This window comes from Phascolarctos cinereus, unplaced genomic scaffold, assembly GCF_003287225.1.
Source record: "Phascolarctos cinereus isolate Bilbo 61053 unplaced genomic scaffold, phaCin_HiC Scaffold_2;HRSCAF=192, whole genome shotgun sequence".
NCBI classification, from domain to species: domain Eukaryota; kingdom Metazoa; phylum Chordata; class Mammalia; order Diprotodontia; family Phascolarctidae; genus Phascolarctos; species Phascolarctos cinereus.
The window spans coordinates 303,850,694-303,860,484 of record NW_027555625.1 but is presented as its reverse complement, the minus strand read 5'-3'; the positions used below and the strand labels follow the sequence as shown (position 1 = coordinate 303,860,484).

Sequence of the window (9,791 nt, the reverse complement as noted above, 5' to 3'; positions counted from 1 at the left end):
GTTACAGTTACAGACACAAATTTTTTATATACCATCACTGAAGTCAGAAGATCCAAAATTATAGAAAGTTAAAAAAAAACAACCAATAATACAGGTTAACAAAAAATTATATTTTGGGGGGGCAATTAAAGTTTAAATTATTTTTAAGAGTTACATATTGAGGAAATATCTAGCCCAATATATTCTACTATCCAGATTAAAAAAAATCAAGGAACTCTATTGATACATTCATTGTACTCTTTAGACTGCCAAGAAAGCTTGACAAGTTCAATATTTATAGACAGTCTTTTCTTGTAATCCTAGCAGTATTTAGTGGACAAGATTTTAATGGGTTTGTTGAGAGGGAAATATTTGTTTAGGTGGCTTTCATAGTGCCTCACAGCATCAATGTCAATATCTTTGTCATGGATAATTCCTTTGAAGCACACCTGGGTGAAGTTCAAACCTTGAGGGGTGTGCCACCAAAGATGGCTGATCGGTAATAGAAATCTCCAATGCCAAAAGGAATAAGCACAGCTGATTCAAATTGTCTCTCATAAGTGAAGTCATCAGAACCTGTATTGAACAGCTGTGAATAGAGCTGAGCCACAGATTCACCTAGGGTTTCCATACCAAATTCATTTTCGAAGGCTTGATCCACATTCATACAGAAGAGAAAGTCAACTTCATATTATACATGGCCTTCAGTGTGTTCTCCAGTGGTCTACATGTACATCATTTTAACAATATTCCAATGTATTCACTCGGAAGACCTCAAACACTTTTAATTTCCATTGAGGGCTGAACTTGATACAAGGTATCCTGGAGTGGTCATCTGCCATCAAGGAAAATATAACTTTTTGGCCTACCAAGAAGTACTTGTTATCAGATATTAAGAATTTTTCTAAACAATGATCAAGATAGATGGGAAAGTAATGAGAAATAAGTATTTTCCTGGATGGTATCAGAAGAAGCCATGTATTAAGATAAATTTTTTTAAAAACAAAAAAATAATGTAGGCTATAGTATAGAATATATGGTGGCTAAGCGTATGGAACAAGGCTGGAAAGTCAGGGTGGTACGTTGCTCTCATTAGCACCACATTCAAAATAAGTAAATGAATCCCTGCTCCCCCCCCCCCTCTGCCCCCACACACTCTTCTGCTGATTTCACTCTCAAATGGGTCCATATTATGCTGGATTTTCATACATGGACAGGCAGCTAGACGGCACAAAGGATAGAATGTTCCACCTAAAGAAAAACAAACCAACCCTGAATTTGAATTTAGTCTCAGACATTTATTAGCTGTGTGATCCTAGGGCAGGCCTGTACAACGTAGGAAAAATGTAGGGTTGCCACCGCTTCTGTTTGTCAGGAGACCTGCAGCAACCAGCCATCTTCAGTCTGTCTCTAGTCTAACCTATCTGTGGTCAAGAAGTTTACAAGTTGTGCAGGTCTGCGGTTGGGCTTAAGCAAGTCACTTATTTTGTTCTTAGATAAAATTGGGATCAAAATAGCACTTATTTCAGAGGGTAGCCTAAAGGAATAATCTATGTAAAATGTTTTACAAAACTTAGGCTTCAAATAAGTGCGTATTCTTATTATTATTATTGGTGGTGGTGGTGGTGGTGGTAGTGGCAGTGGTGGTAGTAGTAATAGTAGTAGTTGTTGTTGGCAGGGATGTAAGCAAAAGGTTACCAGCTCTACCAAGCCTAAGAGGTCTGCTTTCAGAAGTTAAATTTGCATAAATTTGCATTGTAATTCTGGGAATTGAAAGGAATTTTCTAAACTCAAATCAGATAGTAGATTGGGACCTGGGAGTAACCTAAGAGCCATAAGCCAAGGAGTTTATAAGAAAGAGAAATATATAAGGACTTCTCTGTCTGGCTTCTGGATATGCATCTCAAAAAGAGGAAATAGCCAAGAATTAAAAGAGAGGAAGAGGCCGCAAAGTAGCTCAGGGCCATTACAACACTTCTGATCTATCTGGCCAATCCTGCAGATGGCAGCTGAGGGCCTACAGAGAGTAACAGGTGGTAGCCGATGACGTCCCTTTGACTAGTTAGTAGGACAGTAGCACGGAGCCTCGGTTTAGTGGTGAGATGGAGAGGGGCTTGGAAGCACACTGGAAGTTCTGACTTGCCCTGGCTACTTACATGTGCCTTACACATGGGTGCTCTCCCACATGTGTTGCTTTGACATATGTAGATCCCTTTGCCTCATGTGTTCCCAGGCTATGGGTGTTCCCCTCTCAGGCTTCTTCTCCCCATGTTATAGAAATCTTTGAAGTCCTGCACCCTTTGTGTGTATGGGTAAGTCTTCCTCGTCATTTATTTTGTTGTACTGTTCAACTACATTCCTTTTTTCTTCTTACTAGGCATCTGTTTGATCTGTTAAAAGAGACCCTGGGAAGAATTGTGAGATGTGGTTTTGAGCGGATGCTAATGTAAAGTATGCTTTGACCAAGAGAACATTGTACACAATAACAGCCACTTTGTGCAATGACTAATATTGATAAATTTAACCATTCCCAGCAATACATGGATCTAAGAAATCTCCAAAGGCCTCATGATGGAAAATGCTATCCACATCCAAAGAAAGAACTATGGAATTTGAATGCAGATTGAAGCATACTAGTTGCTATTTTTTTCTCTTCTGTTGAGTCTTGTTTCCTCTTTCTGGTGGTTCCTCCTATTGGTTCTAATTTTTACTTACAACGTCACTAATCTGAAAATATGTTTAATAAAATGTATACATATAGCCTATATCAGATTATGAGCCATCTTGGGGAGAGTGGTGGGGAGGAAGGGGGAGAAAAATTTTAAACTCAAAAGCATATGGAAGTGATTGTTGATAAATCAAAATAAATTAATTAATAAAAAAAATTTTTTTTAAAGTATGCTTTGACCCTAGGATCACTTTCAGGGAGTTGCCTCCACTGGCCTATGGCTATTGAACAAAAGTGCTAACTGAACTGGTTTTCTGTTTGAAGACTTGAAATCTTGCCAAACAAAACACTTCTAGTTTCCCCATACTGGAATTGTTTTCTTGTGTCAAGTTGTTTTCTCTGTGAGCAAAATAGGATCAATGGAGTTCAAGTTAGCATTTTCCAGATACACCTGTCCAGTTCACATTTTAATTCGAAGGTTCACAAAACCAATAAGCCCTAGAATGAGTTCTCCATCATCTGGATTTTCATATATTTGCCATTAGGCTCCAGGCAAGACTTTTGAAACTCAAACCTACAATAAATTGACAATAGCGCCAAACCCTTTGATTTTGAATGTCAACTTGATAAAAAGTACACCTCAGTCAAAGGCATAGGAAAAGGAAGGTGTGAGAGCTCTGCCTCCAGGTCCTCTTCGGAGTAATTTCTCTGACTTCACATATAGCATTTTCTGCCTCAATACTTTGGGAGTTTAGAGGCAGATTCACTGACAAGATGAACTCAAATAGCATAGTCTATTTCTTGCTTTTCTTACAGGTCATAGAGTCAATATCTCTCTAGAGGCTGCATTGTGTGGTAGTTATTTTGCCTCAGAGTTTGTGTCCCAGCTCTGACAAATATCGGCTATGTGACTCTAGGTAAGTCATTGAACATGTCAGTATCCTCAGGAAACTCTCTAAAACTATAATTGTAGAGAAGGTGCTAATATGCTAGGAAACACAGTGGATAGAATGCTGGACTTGGAGTCAAGATGACCTGAGTCTAGATCCAACCTCAGATACTTAGCTGTGTGACTCCGGGCAAGCCACTTAAACTCTTTTATCCTCAGTTTCTTCATCTGTAAAATGGGAGAAAATAATGATACTTGCCTCCCAAGGTTTTTGTGAGGACAAAAATGAGATAATAGTTGTAAAGCTATTTGCAAATCTTAAAACATTGTACATTTTCATCATCGTCATCATCATCACCTTAGCATTATCATCGTAATTATTATCTGGATGCATAGAGGAAGTTCCTTATTTGTTTTTTTTTTTAAGGCAATTGAGGTTAAGTGACTTGCCCAGGGTCACACAGCTAGTAAGTGTCAAGTGTTTGGTCTGAGAGTGGATTTGAACTCAGGTCCTCCTGACTTCAGGGCCGGTGCTCTATCCACTGCGCCACCTAGCTGCCCCAAAGTTCCTTATTTGGACCACTTTACCCTAATGAAATCGCTGTTCTGGTGAAAAAAAATTATTTTTCATCAGCAACTCTGCCTTCCTTCCTTACAACCTGAGCAGCTCAGGCCAGGTCCCCAGTTCCCCTCCACTTTCTTCTGGCTAATGACATGCTTCTCTCCTCTCCCCCAGGGATCCTCAACCTCTCATTATATAAGGTAGGAAGAATGTCTTTTGTCCTATTCCTGGAAACTCTGACTCAAAGGGAGATAACACCAACCAATGTTTACTAGCCTCCTACACCATGTAAAGCATTCTTCTGGTGATTAGGAAAACACAAAATGTAGATAAGATGTCTCCCTTCTTATTATGGAACTTATATCCTAGTAAGGAAATAAGCAACTCATATGTTTAGCTTTAACATACACTATTATATGACAGGTGCATTAGAAAGACCCAAAGTGCTAGATGAGGGTTGAGAGGGAAGGTTGTTCAGTGGTTAGTTCAGAAGGGGCTTTAAAGAATCACAGAACCTTAGAGTTGGATGGTTCTTCCAAAGTCATCAAGGATAACCTGTGCCTGACAGGAATGTCCTCTCTAACACGGGGATAAGTGGCCATCTGTTCTCTGTCTACAAGACAGAGTAAAGGGGAGATATCTATTGCCTGAAGCGGCCAGATCTACTTTGAGGCAGTGTGACAGAGATTGTCTGAGGAACACTGATTAAGTGCAACTGTCAATCATTCAATGAATGATGCAGAAATAGGGGAAAAATCCAGTCTCTTATATTCAGAGCATAGATATCACTCAACAACAACAACAAAAATCAGTGAGCTCCAACCATCAGTTTTAAACTACATTAATTTAGGTTTTGATTACATAAGCAACATGGAGTATATGGGTGTTAGGGAAGACCAGTACTTCTGGTGTGGGGGCTGCCGAGCCCTTTTCAGGGCTGCTCATCCACTTTCGGGGTCCACCTGCCACCCAACTCTCATCTGTGGTTCCAAGAAGCTCTAGCATGTACAGTGGCCACACCCTGGTAAACCACTTTGGCGGACAGGCTAAACAAGGCTGAGGGCAACCAACAGGCCTCAAACCCATTGGTGAGTTAGGGGGATGTCTATCCACAACATGAGAAGACTTCCCCTGATCGAATGGGCAGATGTGAACAATTTGTTCCAGTGCTCATGAAGGCAGCAGAAGTAGGCATTATGGGGGCAGCTAGGTGGTGCAGTGGATAGAGCTCCAGCCTTGGAGTCAAGAGGACCTGAGTTCAGATCTGGCCTCAGACACATGACACTTACTAGCTGTGTGACCCTGGGCAAGTCATTTAAAAAAAAAAAGAATTCTGCTAAAAAAAAAAAAGAAGTAGGCATTATGAAGCACTTAGAGCTTGGTTGGACATTGAAGATGCCAAAGTCATCCACTGCATCTTGACTTTTGTCAATGACTTTGGAAGAAAGAGTGAGGCCCATGACTTCATGCAACTCTGCCTCACTTATATCCAATTTATGTGTGAGTCAAAAGACATAATCCATACCATTTTACCATTTTTACCTACCTCGAAGTCCTGTGGTGACAGGCAAGTGATGAAGTTGCAGGTGTGGATACCCTGGGAGCTGTGGTTGCAGCCCTACCCACAGGCAGCCCAAGGTATAGGTATAGGGTATCATCAGAGCAGCCTTTTTTAAGGACCACACTACTCACCTCCTGGTGTAAGGAATGGGCTAGAAAAGGTTCCCTAAAAATTGTCTGTTTCACCAAATCTAATTCCGGCCTGCTTTTACTGTGGGAATCCTGTCCTGTGGTCAAAATACAAAAAATGTACAAAAACTTTTGTTAAGATGATTCCACTCACCATTGATACATAGGATTTGTATATGCTTATGGACAATACAAAATCCAATAGACCTCTTGTTGTGAGAGAACTCAACAGTTATTGAATCTAAATAGCAGCCCTGAGTGAAACAAGGCTGGCATATGAAGGCCAGCTTGCCAAAGCTGGAGCTGAATATATGTTTTTTCTGGAGCGACCGCAGTGATAGGGAGCACCATGCAGCTAGCATAAGTTTCACAAATCTTCATAAATTCATAAATCTCATTTCTCTGTCTCTAAGAAGGCAGCATTTAACTCCATTAAATGTAAAATGCAAGCGATGCTTAGGGAGATAAAGGATTCTTGGTTCAGTAAGAAGGCAGATGAAATTCAATTTTACACTGATAGTAACAATCCAAAGTGCCCTGAAAACTATTTATGGGTCAAAGACATATGGTGCCTCTTGACTACTCAGCACTGATGGAGCTACATTGATTAGTAATAAGGACATGATCCTGGAGAGATGGGCTGAACACTTCTACAATGTTCTCAACAGACCAACAAGGAGCACTGAAGCTATTGACCGTATACCTCAGGTTAAAGTCAATCTCTCTGGAGCCAAACTTCCAATTGAAGAGGGGGTTTTGAATGCCATTAGACTCCTGTCATGTGGCAAAACATCTGGTGCTGATTGTAGTCCAGCTGAGACTTATAAGGCAAGGTGTCCACTGCTCAAACAAAAGCTGACTAAAATCTGCTGGGTTATATGGCAAGAGGAGGTTACCTTCCAGGAGTTCAAAAGTGTCTCCATTCTCCATCTCTATAAAAGAAAGGGAAATAGGTCATCCTGTGACGATCACAGAGGTGGGGTCTCTGTGCTAGCAAGCTTCTTGCCAGACTCCCCCTTAATAGACTGATCTTTCACCGGGAAGATGTTCATTAGAATTGAAGTATGTTATAGATATCAGGCAGAGCTGATTTAGATATAAAACTTTATTAATTAACTTAATAGTGTTGAATTATGTCACTATCCTATTTATCCTAGAATAAAAGGGTTTCAGGTATTAGATTCCCCTAAGGACTAAAAACCAATGACCTCCTTGCTTACAATGCAGACATATATCATTAGAATAGGAGCCTGTGTGGCGATTCTAGACGCAAAAGGAGGTGGAGTTTTGTAATCATCAAAGGCCTTAGACACATCTTTAGGGGTAGTTGTCAGAGCCAAACAGGCAGCCTGTTTTTCAATTTGAGGGCAGAACTTCTGATTCTCAAAAATGCCTTAAATTCTCAAAAATTCTGCCCAAATATACCAATAAGTTATTTAGTAAAGGGACTGGTTTTCTATAGTAATATAAGCCCAAGCAGGGTGTTGAAATCAAAGGATCATTCTTGAGACCAAGGATATCTATCCCTTGAAATTAATCCTGTTCAAACATTTTCACCAAGATTTTTAAACTGGGTTTTAGATAATTTGGATTCCTTGAAAAAAGTGTTCCCACAATTAGCCAGGAGACAACTCACAAGGGTGTCTTCAGAAGAAATGGACTGACTAGATCCTATACTTTGGAGTGAAAATTTATATCAGGAATATTCAAACCAGAATTTGAGGGACCCAAAAGAAGAATGATTTCAGAATCATTTTTTTCTACCAAATCAGAATTGCTAAAACCAGTTCAGTGAAACAAATTAATGGAAACTAAATCACAGGCTTAATTTAAATGAACATAATTCATTAAAGTCAATTTATTGGACCCCTCAAAGTAAGTCATGTTATTCCAGACTTTGCTGTTGGTGGCAGTACCAATGCTGCAAAATAGATAATTGAGACAGTAGAAAGAAAGAAAGAGACCCCAGATGATTTCTGACCAATCCTTAATATAACACTGAGATATATGCCAGAGGTACATTCTTACCAGGGTCACTTAACCAGTGATCAAACCATACCACTGGACCTTATCTGGGTCAAATCAGAACCAGAACCAGACCAGAAAGGAGATTTCTGAGTAAGCAGCAGCAGTGTTTTTTATACCAGACAAGAACCACTGAACTAGGACCTCTTAACCAATGGTCAGAAACACTGTGCCATACCCTGCCCCAGCCTGGACCACAGACAATGGCCACAACATCACATAGGCAAGTCTCTTGCTCATGTGCCTGCAAACAATGAGATTTAAAAAAAAAAGGCACAAAGTATTGAGGCAAATAGCACACAAGGTTTGGAGAGGAGTGTGGGGGGAAGTGCCTTGTCCTGTCTTTTAAAACCCAGAGTTCCTCAGTCCAATGCCTGCTTTAGAATCACAGAGGATTGCTTATCAAAATATCTGGGTGGCTACCAGACTGAACACCCCAAAAGTTTCAACAGACATTATTCAAATGCAAGAAACAAAAACTAGACACAAAATACAGAACCATACATCAAAATACACAGGACACACATAAAAGACAAATTGACCTCCTTTTCCTTGAATTTTTTTTCCTTTTTGGACAGTAGTCTTTGTGGCCTGGCTGAATTTTACCCTTTCAAAATTTCTCCAGGGTAAACATACCTTTGTGCGCACTGGAGAACTTGAGCAGTGGAAACCCTGGTCTTTCCAACCTCACTGAAAAATATCTCCTCTCTGAGTTCATGTTGTGCGTAACTACTTCCAAATATGTATTTACCACAATGCAGAAATTATACAGGTAAAAACCTAGGTTTTACTATTACGCTCAAGCAAAGGTTCAGGCCTCAGAGAAGACCTGAAAAATTATGAAGATTCTGACAAGACTTCTTACAGACAAAAGTATGTCGGAGGGACAGAGAAATAATTTATTTACATATTGCAATCTTGTACATTCCTCCTAGGCATAAGAGTGAAAGTTCCCTTTCACTTCTATGGCCTAAAAGGACAGACCCATAATCCCATGCTTGCTTCAATGTCACAGAAGCTGAATAAATTCAATTAAACAGAGTCATAATCTCATATATCTCCTAAGGAAACAAACCTCATCAAACAAACTCGATAGGTAAACTAAATCAGGTGACAAAGTATAAACTACATTTAGAGGATTCACAAATAGACTAATTGAGGAAGAAGATTTATATAAAGAGTGAGATTCTTCCTCTGGCTTCTTATTTTTTATGATTATTTATCATTTATTATATTATTCAGAAAACTTTTAAATTATTATACTGTTTAAATCCAACTTTATGTGCTCAGAGATTGTTTGAACCCAGAATGTCACCCTGACCTCAGTAACTCTCCAGAAATGCTGAAGATGACTATGAGGAATTTTAGGTTCCCCCAGGTCCTGGATCTACTCAAGAATGTTTTGGATCCCCTCACCCTGGTCTGGTTTTGGGTCCACCCTAGCTTGTGTTTTGGGTTCCCCTTGTGTTTTGGCTTTGTCCCAATTTTGTCGAATGTTTATTTACATTTACTCATGTTCATTTCAATCTACCCTGCTTTAAGTTGTCCTCTTGGCTGTTGAATGGGTGTGGCCTCAGACAAATTGAGATCTGGGAAAGACCTTAATTTAGAAAGGTCACGGTCACCTCACCCACTGCATTCTGGGCCACAGCCAATCATCTCAACCTTTGTCTTGCCAATGGACTTCTATGGGTCTGGAGAAGAGAGTGAGGCTGCCAACTTTGCACAGCTCTGTCTCACTTATTTCTCATTTATTCCAAGTTAAGACATTGCCCTCATGATGTCATTGGTCCTCTTTGAGAATGAAAGACAAACAAGAACAACCTTTCTGCCCTCTGGGCCAAATTGTTTAACTGTCTCTTCGTGGTTAATGAATGGGCAGCTTTGTCTGAGTCCTATAAAACGTAAACCTTCCAGAGCCTGGATGAGAGGGAGCCATACCTCCTTTTCGGCTCGTTCTCCTCTACCAAGGGACATGA

At 40.0% G+C, this 9,791-nt stretch overlaps 1 pseudogene; it reads right to left on the bottom strand.

The window, feature by feature from the left end:
* Positions 1-206: 206 nt before the first annotated feature.
* Positions 207-6,717, bottom strand: LOC110211289 (N-acetyllactosaminide alpha-1,3-galactosyltransferase pseudogene; annotated as a pseudogene).
* Between the last annotated feature and the right edge of the window lie 3,074 nt (positions 6,718-9,791).